This window comes from Eptatretus burgeri, chromosome 14 (genome assembly GCF_056783735.1).
Source record: "Eptatretus burgeri isolate ZD-2024b chromosome 14, Ebu_testis_v1, whole genome shotgun sequence".
Classification (NCBI taxonomy): domain Eukaryota; kingdom Metazoa; phylum Chordata; class Myxini; order Myxiniformes; family Myxinidae; genus Eptatretus; species Eptatretus burgeri.
The window spans coordinates 72,210,097-72,224,779 of record NC_140974.1 but is presented as its reverse complement, the minus strand read 5'-3'; the positions used below and the strand labels follow the sequence as shown (position 1 = coordinate 72,224,779).

Sequence of the window (14,683 nt, the reverse complement as noted above, 5' to 3'; positions counted from 1 at the left end):
TGTGGGCGGGGTGTGTGTGTGTGGGTGGGGCTTGTGTGGGTGGGGCTTGTGTGGGCGGGGGTTTATGCGGGTGGAGCTTGTGTGGGAGGGGTTTATGTGTGTGGAGTTTTTGTGTGGAGCTTGTGTAGGCAGGGCTTATGTGGGAGGGGTTTATGTGGGCAGGGTTTATATGGGCAGGGGTTTATGTGGGTGGAGCTTGTGTGGGAGGGGTGAATGTGGATGAGGCTTATGTGGATAAATGGATGGGTGGAGAGATGGGGGGATGGGTGGATGAGTGGAGCTTGTGTGGATGGGTGGATAATTTTTTAATTAAATAAACACGTTGTGTGTGTGGGGAACTAATTAACTAATCACTAATTATGTGAATATGATGAATATGGGTGGAGCTTGTGTGGGGTTTGTGTGTGTGGAGCTTGTGTGGAGTTTTTGTGTGGAGGTTGTGTGGAGCTTGTGTGGGGTTTGTGTGGGGTTTGTGTGGGCGGGGCTTCGGTGGGAGGGGCGTGTGTGGGCGGAGTCAAAAAGGGGCGGAGTCAAAAATTTCAATTTATTGGAGCTTGTGGGGGGTGTGTGGTGGGGTTTGTGTGGGGTTTGTGTGGGCGGGGCTTGTGTGGGCGGGGGCTTGTGTGGGTGGAGCCAAAAAGGGGCGGAGTCAAAAAATTTCAATTTATCTTTGTCTTTTGTAATTCCTGTGAATAAAATGAACCTAAAATCTCTTCCCCTTCCAAATCATATATCTTATAAGTCCAAGGAACCGTATCTATTACATCAACAATTTTAAAAAGCTCGTTGGTCCATCTTTTCGTATAACCTTTTTCAAAATGAGATTTCCACCTATATATTCTTACGATATCACCAACTTTGAACTTAGGTTTTCTGACATTAATCTCTTTTTCATATTTTAATTTTGTAAATGTTTCTGATGGCTTCATATTTGTTGACGTGTGAATCGTGTCATTGTACTTATCCACAATATCTTGAATAAAAGATGACCATTGTTGTGAACCGAGTTGTGTGAATTTTTTATATAGTCTCTCTTTTAAGGTACGATTAAAACGTTCAACAACAACTGCCTTCCCTTCATTAAAGGTACTGTATAATGTAATACTGTTATTTTTTAGAAAATTCATAAATGTCTTGTTATAAAACTCCCTACCCTCATCAGTCCACAATTTTTTAGGTTTTCTCTTACTTTTATTAAATATCTGTTGGAAGGCTAACATAAGAGTATTACCTGTTTTGTTTTTTAATGGTACAACCCACGCATATCTACTCCTCAAATCAATAACGGTTAAAGCATACTTGTACCCCTTATCATTATTGAGTTCAATCAAATCAGCAGACCAGATATAATCTACTTCCTTGGAATAAACTTTCCTTCTCTGAAACTTTGTGAATATTGGTTTATGTAATTCATCAGCTAATTGCTCTTCAGTCTTAATGGCATCATTAGAGCCTATAAGTTTTTTGAATTTCCAAGTCCAAGTTTCAATTTAGCACTGATCATCTTCTTCACAATGAACCGATCAACTTTTTCTCTCAAGGTTGGATTTTGTATCAGAGACAAATTATACAACATTTCTCTATCGGCTTCATGCTTTTCTTCCAACGTTGTGGTATTCCCATAATCAATATCGTGTCTCATGCACACTTCATCAACTCTATTGATAGGCCGACTCCAGGATTTAGGATTGTCTGCCTCATCTAATCTTTTATCCAAGTTTGTGCCTGGGCCACAGAAAGAATACCCTGGAAGATGTAATTCCCCTGGTATTCCAGTAGTTGTAAATTTACTTCCTGATAAAAACTTTTGGATATCTCCTCCTAGTTTGTGTTGGGAGATAAATTGATTTTTTGAACCACACACCGAACATATACCTTTTTGTATAACCCTGTTATTTTTACTTTTAATATATGAAATATTTTTAGTATTAGTTTTCTTTTTACATTTGAGACAATAACTCATTTATTTATGAGAAAAATTCCTGCAGAGTGCAAAAACCTTTTTAGTTTCCAACATGCACATTTGAATCTTGATTTTTAAAACATAAAGAATCCTTAGAAATGCCTTCACTCTCTCCCCCATTTATTTAAGAAAAAAAAATAAAAATGAAAAACTTGAATTAAAATACCTGTCTTCTCGATGTCAATAGTCTTGTCGAAAGTATTGTAAATAGACTTATCAATTCTTTGTTTTCCTCCTCGGTGGGTTGAGTTATTTTCTGTAATACCCCTAATCTTTTTTTAATCTCACTGGTTTCCATATTTTGATATTTATTTTGTCTCGCTCTTTCCTCCCTCTCCTCCTTCTCTTTCTTCTCCCTCTCCTCCCTCTCCTTCTCTTTCTTCTCCCTCTCCTCCCTCTCTCTCTTCTCTCTCTCCTCCCTCTCTCTCTTCTCTCTTTCCTCCCTCTCTCTCTTCTCCCTCTCCTCCTTCTCTCTCTTCTCTTTTTCCTCCTTCTCTTTCTTCTCCCTCTTCTCCTTTTCCTCCTCTTCCCTCTCTTCTTCAACTCCCTCCTCATCCCTTACTATCCTTGAATCGCTTACACCCCATAGAATATTATACATATATTCATCAGGATTTCTTGTTATTCCTGTATCCAAAATAATTTTTTTTACAACAGGAAACCAATAAAATTTCTTTTGAATTTCTAAAAGAGCCTTACCTTTTCTTAACTTTATAATTTTTTCATTATTTAACATTCTAATTAAATCTAAAGTTGTCGGTTTATCAACATCAGCATAATGCCAATCTTTTATTGAAAATACCTCATTCTTATGTTGTAGAACATATTTATTAAAATACCGAATACCCTTTTCTTGAAGGTATGCTTGGACACAGAAATGATAATTTTCTTGAAGCCTTCTTGCTGTCATTTATGTATTAGAAATATATGTTAGAACAATATTATGGCACGAAACACCTCCCCATCTTCCCATAGTTAAATCATTTTGTATTTCCTTACTTATTATATATAATCCTGTTTTTTCTGTTTTCATGAGATAAACAAGGGCAAAACCATTATTATATTTACCCTTATTAAATTCTTTTATTTGTTGTTTACTAATCGTAGCCCCACAAAACTCATTCTCGATACCAAGTGGATAATATTCTTCCTTACGAGACTGATTTAATTGTTCCAGGTCTTCGAGGTTAATTTTAAATGACCAATTATACCCTAAATCATTCATATCATACCCCCATTGTTCTATTCTCATACAAACGATACGCCCTTCTTTATAAAAATTTATTTTAATTCGAACTGTGAATTCTGTATGACCTGGAGATAATATCAACACTTCTGTATCTTTGGAATACACGGCTGTTTTATTTAAGGATATATATTGTGATAAATCGCTTAATCTCACCAAGTCATTCGCGTCAGTCGGGCTTGGATAATTTTTTAATTTATAAGCATTTTTCATGTTAATATTTTTGGTTATATTATATTTATGTCGTTCAGCCTGTGCCTTTGTGTAATAATTTGAGAAATCAATATCCAGTTCTTGAGATAAACCAAAGATAGAACCATCTTTACCAACATAAGTCATTTATATTAGATTAAAAATAATATCATAAAATTTTTTATTTTTGTTGAGTTGAAATAACACATATAGGCATAATTGGCCACAACACTTGGAATTTAATTCTTGGACTTGAAATGTTTGATAAACACCATTCTGTAAGAATTTTATGACTTCAACAGGTGGTGGAAGACCAAAACTATCAAAATAATATTTGTCTTGACTATTAAAAATACAAACCCAATGAGAACCGTTCCCATTATTATCTTCTAAGTTCATAATAATATTCTTTGTATGTTTCGGCACATTTGTTAATTCATCTCTCATACAAATAACCACATTATGAATTTTTAATTTCTTACAATATTTGACAAGTTGTAAATTTGATGTTGTATTCTTTCCAAATTTTTTCAACCACTCATCAATGCTCATTTATTTATTAGAAAGATATAATCCATTACCTCTTTTCGTTAATTTTACACCTGCTTGTGCTATAGAAGAAAGCATATCTCCAACTAACAATCTCGCTTTATCAGGCAGACCTTCAAGTTTTTCAGCAAAATCTACAATTACACCACTTCCACTAATTTGTTTCTCCAACTCTTTGTTATGTCTTTCCAATTCTTTTTGAGCCTGGAGTTGAGCCTTCCTTTCGTTGGCAGTTTTCACCGCTGTTGAAATACCACCCGTCAATGCTCCAACCGCACTTAAACCAGCAAATAAAGGAATTAGAAATGGGAGAAATCCTCCACTCGTCTCTCTTATTGAATATTTTTTCAACATTGGTTTTGTCATTTTAATTTTAAGTGAGCCAGTGTCATTCAAGATTTTAACCTGTTCTCTTGTGAGAAAAACATCAATTCTTACTGCTCCTTTTCTCTGAATTGTATTAACGTTAATCGTACAAGGCTTTTGATTTTGAACACAAGATGATAGTTTATGAAGATTGATTTGATTAACATATACCCCAGTTGGTACTTTGCCACTCATTTATTTAACAAAAAATTATGTGAGACTAATCATCACACCATTATCTGTATTAATCTGCAATTCTGTTTCTTCCAAAAGCAAACAATATGTATCAACTTCTTCACTCTCTCCTCTTTCAATGTATAGGGAAGTATCCACTCGATTAGACTTTATAGTTTCCTTTTGAGCGCTCAGGTCAAACGCATAGATTGTATACAAACTTTTAAATGCTGTCATATCCAAAATAGGTTCTTTATTTCCATTACTTTCACACACCTTTTGGTAAGACTTGTATGCTTCAGCAAAATCATTTTTTTCCCAATTAATTTCCAATCTATCTCGTGGGTAAAATGTTCCATCTAGAGAAACGCGAAGTTGTTTCACCTTAGCATTATCACTCAATGCATTATTCTTATCAGTCGCAGTATCACCATCTGGCTTTTTAAAAATGATCCACAGATATCGTGGCTTTCCTTCCAGAACACCCAAATTCCACGTGTAAGTTGTTTGATTGAGTTTAACGTGTTGACATCTTCTTTTGAGGTATGATACACTGAGTGGTTTCTTTGAGTTAAGTCTTCGATTCAACATCTCTTCTGTTTTAAGATTAGGAGTATATTCACTGATATACCAACTCATTTCCTCAATTACAAATTTATTCTGATCACCAAAAGCACTACCAACACCAAAAAGCAATCGATTTTCATTATCATTCCTTTGTAGTTGAAATCTAATTTTAAGGCCATACAGAACTTTATCATGATCACAAAATCCAAATATACCTTTAAGAGGAACTGCCACAGTAAAACTATTTTCTGCTTTTGTATCATCATTATACATTCCTTTCCTTTGAGTATACCCAGGGTCTGTGTTTGTTCCCGTTGACATATCAGGAATAAAACCTTCGACAGACCCCTTTCCCATTCTATCACTGAATGTATAGAGTGTAAATTTTATCATTTCAGATACAGCAGAGACATAATCAACCGCTTCAACTTCTTGTGTTCCAATATACAAACGCACACTATCAAACATTTTCCAGAAGAAATCATTTACAAGTGTAGCGTTTGTGTTATTCCCAGCCTTAGTGAATTTAAATTTACACAACAAGAAACTTTCGGAGAGATTCAAATAGGTTTGTTGATTATTTATTTCAAAACTTTTTGTACCATTCGTATTCCAGTCTGTTCCAGTTATTGCATTTACCTTGAAGTAATCTTCTTTTTAGTGGAGTTTGAGATAATAATAGTATCATCCAAATCATAGATACTATCAATTGCTTCCATACTTGTATTTATTTAGGAAAAAAAGATGTTAAAACTTTTGAAACCCTGATCCAAGTATTTGAATTATTTTCTGTCGTTCTTGGGGGGACAACTGAGTTTTGCCTTTCTTAATTTCTTTTATTGCTTGTAATTTATGAGATTCCTTCTGAGCATCTTTTATACTCTTTACGGCACCTGCTACATTTCCCACAGCAGAAGCAGTTGAACCAATTAGATCTTTATGTTTAAGAATAGTTGAACCAATACCCATGAGAGTATCAATTATCCCATCTCCTCTAAATTGATGTCCAACACCCCTTTGTCTCTTAGGTTTATAGTCTCCTCTACCAAGATACATACCTTCACCCTTGTAGTATGGGGAAAGGAACATCCCATCCCCTGTAATTATTTTATATTTTCCCAACTCGTGTTTCCTCAAAATAACCATCGTATTTATTTATTGGAAAACTTCACGTAGGTGAATTCTGATGGATATAACTTCTCCATTAAAAGAAATCACACGATTATCTTGGTCGGTTATCCTAAAATTTACTCTGTGTATGGTTTTTCCTGACACAGGAAGATAAACCAAATTTTTGGGTTCCATATTGAATTTATAACCAATTGGGGTTGAGTATGCGCTGAATGAAAATATTGTATTTGTTTTTTCCCATCATTATAAGCACCATCAATCAAATCACAGTGAATTAACACCGAATTTATTCCTGAGGATATTTGAATGACATTATCACTGTAAAACGTCCCATTAGTTTCAATCTTTTTTGAGGAGAAACCCAATAACTCTCTAAATGAATTATCAATTGTGAAATCAACCTTGTAGTTATTTTTAACTTTAATCGTTGATTTTGAAGTATGTTTTTGAATGTTTATAACAATATTTTTTGGTTCATCACCCTGTTCTTTCATAAGACGAGCAATTTCGGAAGATATTTGAGAAATCTCATATGCTCCGGGTGAGACTGTTATCGTTTTGTATCCACTTCCTGGATTATAACTAAACTTGTCATTTTTCTCGGTTATATTAAATAAGGTATTATAAGTTTCCATGGACAATAAAGATGCCTCATATTCTTTTGTTGTGTCAAGTTGTAGTGGGTATGGGAATGAAGATGTGTGGTCGCTTGTTGTGAAATTGAAACTAAGGATTGTGCTTCTCATCTTATTTAATATGAGATAAAATGTCTTTATATTGATATTTATTAATTATTTTCATGTTCATCAACTGGTCTAAAATGGCTGATGCTTCATTAAAACAATTGTTATTTCCAGCCTTCTTACTGCCTAACAACAATAACAGTCTATTAACTAATTGCGATGGGTCATTTGGAAGAAAACTAACACCTGAACCAAGGATACTTAAAGCCTGAATAATGTGTTTCTCCTTCTCATTCTTCCTACTTTTACCAGAAAGAATAACCTTATAATTTAGAGTGTTCAGCAGATCAATATATACTCTATCATCATTATTTTCCATATCCAATGGTTTATCAATATACTTTGATTCATCCCTCACAGTTGAACCTTGTCTTCCATCTTTTGTGAGAAGAAACATTAATCTTGGAGTTAGTTTAACAGGGGGTTGAGCAGAACCCAAGAACCTTAATTCATCATTAAATATCAATACCTTTTCTTGAACAAGATGAAATATTGCTGATTGTTCTGTTGGAATGAGTCCTGCTTTGGTTTTTGAATCCGCTGAATATTCATTGTTTTGAAGAGCATTCACAATATAATCAGGGGGTCGATTAATCTCTTCCAGTTGTTGAAATAAACCTTCATCATCATATTCTAATTCTCCTAAATGCTCTAATTCTTCCTCCGTCATTTGACTGAAATCTTTTAACATTTGAAGTTTTTTAGGAGTATATTCTACCGTGGGAAATGTGGAAACATCTTTCATTTTTCCTTGGGAAGTTTTTAAAAGTGGTTTAAAAAATTTCTCTTGTTTTCTTTCAAATGCTTCTTCGCCCGTTAGTTTCTGTCTGCGTTTCTTCTTTATGTCTTCCTGCTGTTTTACAACTTTTGAAACCAACTCTTGATGTTCCCTAAATCTTCTTGCTCTTTCTTTCGCATCCATTTATTTATTGAAAAATATCATTTAATATCTCATCTTGTTTCACAACAATATATTTATATTTTTCAGTCGTGTGTTTCATGTAATCCCCAAATTCCTTTTTACTACATAATGTAGAACAATTGTCTCTCCAAAAATTGTTTATATCTATTGAATTTAACTTGAATAAAATAAAAGTATTAGCATTGTTTCTGATGGAACGACGAGGAAGCTGAAAGTACGATTGACTAAGATAAATACAATTACAAGAAGAATGTCTCCCTCTTGTGTAGTAGCTGTCCATTACCGTTTGGTTTCTCTCATTAACACAATCATCAAAGATAACGAGGTTCTTTTTGGATTTATCCAAATCTTGGGGAGACGGTATATCATCCGTATTATCACTCAGAATACAAGTTATCGGTTTTGATTTCTTTTTACATCTCTGTGTATCACAAAATAGTTGTATTATATCTTCAATGTTAAAATCATTTAGGTTTTTTTGAAGTTTAAATAAACCGATTATATCTTCTTTTTGAAGACCAGCATTAAAACCTTGTGAGAGTAGTTGATACTCTGGTTGAAAACTCGACTTTGTGAAAATTATTAAATTATCATAATCTAAAAAGTTGGGAGTGAGGAGCATCTTTAAAAGTAAGCAGGTTTTTCCACATCCACTTGAACCAACTATGAGGCATCTTAATGAATTTGGGAGATTTTTATGGTTGTCAAATTTTATCTTATTTTCCCAAATAGGTAAAAAATCATTCATTTATATATTTGGAAAACAGGTTATTTAATTTATTCTTGGCTTTTTTCGAAATTCTATATTTTATCCTAAGTTCAGGTTTAATTTCAAGATAATCCATTATTTTATTTATGCAATATCTTGTGTTGATATTTCCCTGAAAATCACATCCATGAATAAGATATAACAACAATCCTTTGAACATTTCTCTAATACGTTCAGTTTCTTCCCTTGTAAGGAAAGGTGTGTTCTCACCCTCGTTCTTTACATTCATTTCTCGAATCAATCTTGTAAAGTAATTCATTTTTGGTGTAAATCTAAAAGAATTATTTTCCTTTTTATATTTTTGATTATCATTAATTAGAAGATAATCACAGAATATACATTGTTTATAGGCTTTTGACTCTGTGTTTAATCCCGTCTTTCACACGCAGGACAATTCTCAAATTTGTCATATGGAGAATCATGGAATTCAAGAGGCTCAAAATCGAGTAAACTATTCATATTTATAAAGTAAAACTTTACTTAAACTGAAATTCATCTTCGATATCATCTTCGATACTTTCAGAATCATCTATACTTTCATAACTATCATTTGAACACAAACTCTCGGTGTCATAACTATCGTTTGAATGCAAACTCTCGGTATCATAATCACTCTCATAATCTTCAAAATCTTCAGTTGAATATTGGCTCATTTAATTAGTAGAAAAAACATTACCATCGATATCGATATACATTTTTTCATTAACAGATTCAACTGCTACATTTTTTATATTAAAGGTAATTTTAAAATGATCCTTAACTATAATTGAACGAAATGTCATTTCACCTGATATATTAACATCCTTTATTTCATCAGGATTTATATCTTTAGGGTTGTTGAAAAAAATACAAATTTCTCCTTGCATATTACAGATGGTCTTATCTTTTCTTTCTAAAGCTTCATCCATAAGGTTTTTATTTTTTGATACCTTTTCTTGTTTCATTGCTTTTTCTAGTTTTGAATATATTGCCAGAAGGAGAGGAGAAACTTTTGTTAGAGATACCTTAATTGATGTTCTTCCAGGTATACTAAAAGCCCTTCCACTGAAGTAAATTGAAGAACTCATCATATCCACCATAATTGTTTTTATCCAATAGTTGTTATATTTATCTTTGTTCAATTTTACATCCTTGACATATTTCTCAGCATCTTTAACAAATGAAGAGATTGATTGAAACTTGTCTTTTGTGTCTTGAAACATTGTATTTATTAAGTGAAAAAGTTGGAGGATAAAATGGTTTTAAGCACAGATTCACCTGTAAAATAAACGAAATTTTCATCAAGAAAATTTTAGTTTAAGCACAGATTCACCTGTAAAATAAACGAAATTTTCATCAAGAAAATTTTAGTTTAAGCACAGATTCACCTGTAAAATAAACGAAATTTTCACCAAGAAAATTTTAGTTTAAGCACAGATTCACCTGTAAAATAAACGAAATTATCATCAAGAAAATTTTAGTTTAAGCACAGATTCACCTGTAAAATAAACGAAATTTTCATCAAGAAATTTTTAGTTTAAGCAAAGTTTTATTATATAAATATGGTGAATACAACATACTGCGATGTTTGTAATCACGAATATAAACATTATAGAAAACACCTCCGAACCAACAAACACACATTTAATCTATTTCACAAAATATCCCCTCTTGAGTTGGAAAGAAAACATTGTGATACCTGCTCAAAGGATGTTTTGAAGAGTAGTTATAATAGGCATCTTCAATCACAAAAACACAAGAAAAATGAGTTTAAAGTAAAGGGAGACTATTATATTGAAAACACTGATGGGGCATTTAAAGGGCATATAAAAATAAGGATTTTTCAATTTGGAGAACCCGGTCCATCATCAATAATTGAATCAATTGAAATAGTGAAACCTGATGTTAAAAAATTTATTAAAAAACATTAAAAGAAATGAAAACTTTAAAGTTTTATATGGGAGTGAAAATGAATATGAAAAGACAAGATGAAGAACAAACTCCTTATATGAGGACAGATCTTCATTTTATAACATCATTTCAAGATTTTTTGAATAGTGGGGTTTATGAAGAACTATCAAGACAAGAGGAGGATGTTGATAATACAGTGGTAGGAAGTGGATTCAATATTAAAAAATCATCTTTTTAGATGTACACATTCTAAAATCAAACCCTCTTAAAGCTTCTTCTTATATTGAATTACCAAAAGAAATAAAACGAAAGAAGGCAGTTGTTAATATTAAGAATATTGATAATAAATGTTTTCTCTGGTCTGTTCTTGCTCACTTACATCCACCAAAATGTAATTCAGAAAGAGTAAAACAATATATGAAATATGAGAATACCTTGGACATTAAAGATTTTAATTTCCCAATGCCACTAACAGATATTCCTAAATTTGAGAAAAAGAATAATCTTTCTATTAATGTATATGGATTAACGGATACAAACAAAGTTCAAATATTAAAAATTTCAAACAACTATAAAAATGAAGAAACACACATTGATCTTTTATATTTTAGTGTTGGAAATAATTCACATTACACATACATCAATAATTTATCAAGATTAATCTCTTCTCAGGTATTCAGAACAGCAAACAAAATATATCCTTGTAAGCGATGTCTTAATTCATTTCATACAAAAGAACGATTAGAACAACATTCAAAATATTGTAGTAATCATAAATCAGCTGTAATTACAATGCCTAAACCTGGTGAAAAGATTTCTTTTGAAGATTATAATAAATCTATCATGCACCCATTTGTGATATACGCTGATTTTGAATGTATCCTTAAAAAGATAAATACTGCTTCTCCTAATCCAAAAGAACCATATACAAATAAATATCAAAAACATATTCCTTGTGGTTTCTGTTATTATATCAAATCATCTGTTGGAGAAAAGTATAATAAACTTGAACAGTATAGTGGAAAAAATGCTTCACAAGAGTTTGTAAAACGATTAGAAAAGGATTGTATAAGACTAAGTAAATTAATGAAAGAAACAAATGAACCGATGAAATTAACCATAGAAGAAAAATTAGAATTTAGAAAGAACAATATCTGTCATATTTGTGAGGAGGAAATTGAGGAGTCTAAAGTTAGGGATCATTGTCATCTTACTGGTAAATATAGAGGTCCCGCTCATTCCTGTTGTAATCTTAATTATAAATTACCTTCTTTTATTCCAGTCTTTCTTCACAACAGCGCCAACTATGACACACATCTATTTATAAATGAACTTTCAAAAACACCAGGGAATATTTCTGCCATAACAAACACAAGTCAAAAGTATATTTCATTTACAAAAATGATATTCACAAAACCTATAACTCGTATAAGGTTTCTTGATTCTTACAAGTTTATGGGAACGCCACTAGCCAACCTCGCATCAAATCTAAGCTCCACGGGCTCTTTTCCAAATCTTAATTCATTCTTTCCAAAAGAGGAAATTCTAACTAAAGAGGAAATTCAGATTAAAGAGAGAATTCAAAGTAAAGAGGAAATTCTAATTAATGGGGAAATGAATGAAGAAATTCTTACTGAAGATGAAATTCTAATTATACACAAAATTCGAACAAAGAATGAAATTCTAACTAAAGAGGAAATTCTGATTATAGATGAAATTCTGATTAAAGAGGGAATTCTAACTAGAGAGGAAATTGAAACAAGGAATGAAATTCAAAGTAAAGAGAAAATTCTTACAAGTAAGGGAATTTATCCTTATGGTTATATGGATTCATTTATGAGATTTAAAGAAACACAACTTCCTTCAAAAGAAAGTTTCTATAATAACCTTTATGAAGAAGAGATAAGTGAAAAGGAATATAAACACGCACAAGAAATTTGGAAAATATTTAAGATAAAGAACCTTGGAGAATATCATGATTTGTATCTAAAAACAGATGTTTTATTGTTAGCTGATGTGTTTGAAGCTTTTAGATCACTCTGTCATAATAAAAATTGTTATGGATTAGATCCTGCCCACTATTTCACAGCTCCTGGTTTAGCTTGGAGTGCAATGTTGAAAATGACAAAACAAGATATAGATTTAGTCAGTGATGTAGATATGCTTTTGATGATTGAGAAGTCTAAGAGAGGTGGAATATCACAAGTATGTTCAAAAGATATGCTAAAGCAAATAATAAATATCTTCCAAATTATGAGAGTGAAAAAGATAGTAATTATTTGATGTACTTTGATGCTAATAATTTGTATGGATGGGCAATGTCTCAATCTCTGCCTTATGGTAAATTAGAGTGGGTGGAAGAAAAGGATTATGAAAAGGCTTTGATGAATATTGTTATTTCTTCTCAAGAGAAATTGAATGACAAAGAAGAAGGTTATTATTTTGAAGTTGATTTGAAGTACCCGAGTGATCTTCATAATAAGCATAAAGACCTTCCTTTTGCATGTGAGAAAGAAACCCCAAAGAAAGAATGGTTCAGTGATTATCATAAAAGTTTTAATATTAAAGGCAAATCAACAGAAAAGTTATTAACAACATTCTATGATAAAGAGGGATATGTTTTGCATCAAAGGAACTTGAGACAATATTTATCTGCTGGGTTGAGAGTAGCTAAAATTCATAGAGTTTTAAAATTTAAACAAAGTCCTTGGATGAAAAAGTATATTAAATTCAATACAGATATGAGAACAAATACAAAAGTAAAATTTGAAGGGGAATTCTATAAATTGATGAATAATGCTGTCTTTGGAAAGACAATGGAGAATGTTAGAAACAGGCAAAACATTAGATTTGCAACATCTTGGAAAGAAGCTTCTAGATTGATAAATAAACCAAGTTTTGAGAGAGAAGAGGTTTTTTCAGAGAACTTTTCTGCTATTCATATGAAAAAGGAAAGTATTGTCATGGATAAACCAATTTATATTGGAACAGCAGTTCTTGATTTATCAAAGATATTGATGTATGATTATTTGTATAATGATTTAAAGAAAGAGTATGGTGAAAATGCTTCATTGTTGTATATGGACACCGATAGTTTTATTCTAGATATAAAAACTGATGATGTTTATAAGGATATGAAGAAAAACATTGGAGTATATGATACAAGTAATTTTAGTAAGAAGAGTGAGTTATTTTCAAAAAAGAATGAAAAGGTTATTGGTAAGTTTAAGGATGAGTTGGGTGGAAAAGTAATGAGTGAGTTTATTGGATTGAGAGCAAAGGCATATGCTTATAAGTATGGTGATCAGATTGATAAAAGGTTAAAGGGAATAAAGAAATATGTAATAAAGAAATCAATAACTTTTAGAAATTATTATAATTGTTTGATGAATAACAAAGAAGAATATAGGAAAATGAATACAATAAGAAGTTATAAACATAAGATATATAGTGAAGAAGTAAATAAAAAGGCATTAGGAGCCTTTGATGATAAGAGATTTATTTTAGATAATGGAATAGATTGTGTTCCATATGGATATTGTATGATAGAGTGTATAAAATAGATTGTGTTCCATATGGGTATTGTATGATAGAGTGAATAGAATATTGTGTTCCATATGGACACAAGTTTTAACGATGGGAAGATGGGTTAGGGTTTTTAAGGGCTTCCGCCGCGTTTTTCACAATATATAAATGGTCGAACCAAGTATTAGTCAAACTAAAGAGTGGAGAAAATCTCAGTCTTGGTATATAAATGGAAAACATAATGAATGTGAAAAATATCAAATAAGTCTTATTGAAAAAATATCTAAAACAAAGGTAAATAAAACAAATATGCGAATCAATTTAAAAACCAATAAGTTAGAGGATGTAAAGAAAATAATAAATATGTTTGAATGGACTGAAAAATTTGATGGTTATCAATTGAACAATGGAAAAATAATTTACTACAATATCAAAATGATATGCAACTCAGGAGGTGGTCAGATGAGATCATTAAGAGAAGTTTATCATTTCGTAATGGCACAAAAGGGGTATCTTAAAAAATATAAAGATTCAAATGTTTTGTTTTTCAATATTTTAGATGGGGATTATTGTGCAAAGAAAATTAAACTATTGAAGGAATTTGAGAATGAACAAATGTTTATAGGTTCAATGAGTGAGCTAAACA

At 31.8% G+C, this 14,683-nt stretch overlaps 2 protein-coding genes across 2 annotated transcripts in view; one reads left to right on the top strand and one right to left on the bottom strand.

Moving 5' to 3' along the window:
• The window catches only part of CUL3 (cullin 3), an 82,881-nt gene that overhangs the window by 14,873 nt on the left and 53,325 nt on the right, over positions 1–14,683 (bottom strand). The gene's annotated exons all lie outside the window — the stretch shown is intronic.
• LOC147013590 (uncharacterized) overlaps positions 1–14,683 on the top strand; it is a 64,498-nt gene that overhangs the window by 25,081 nt on the left and 24,734 nt on the right. The window lies entirely within an intron of this gene.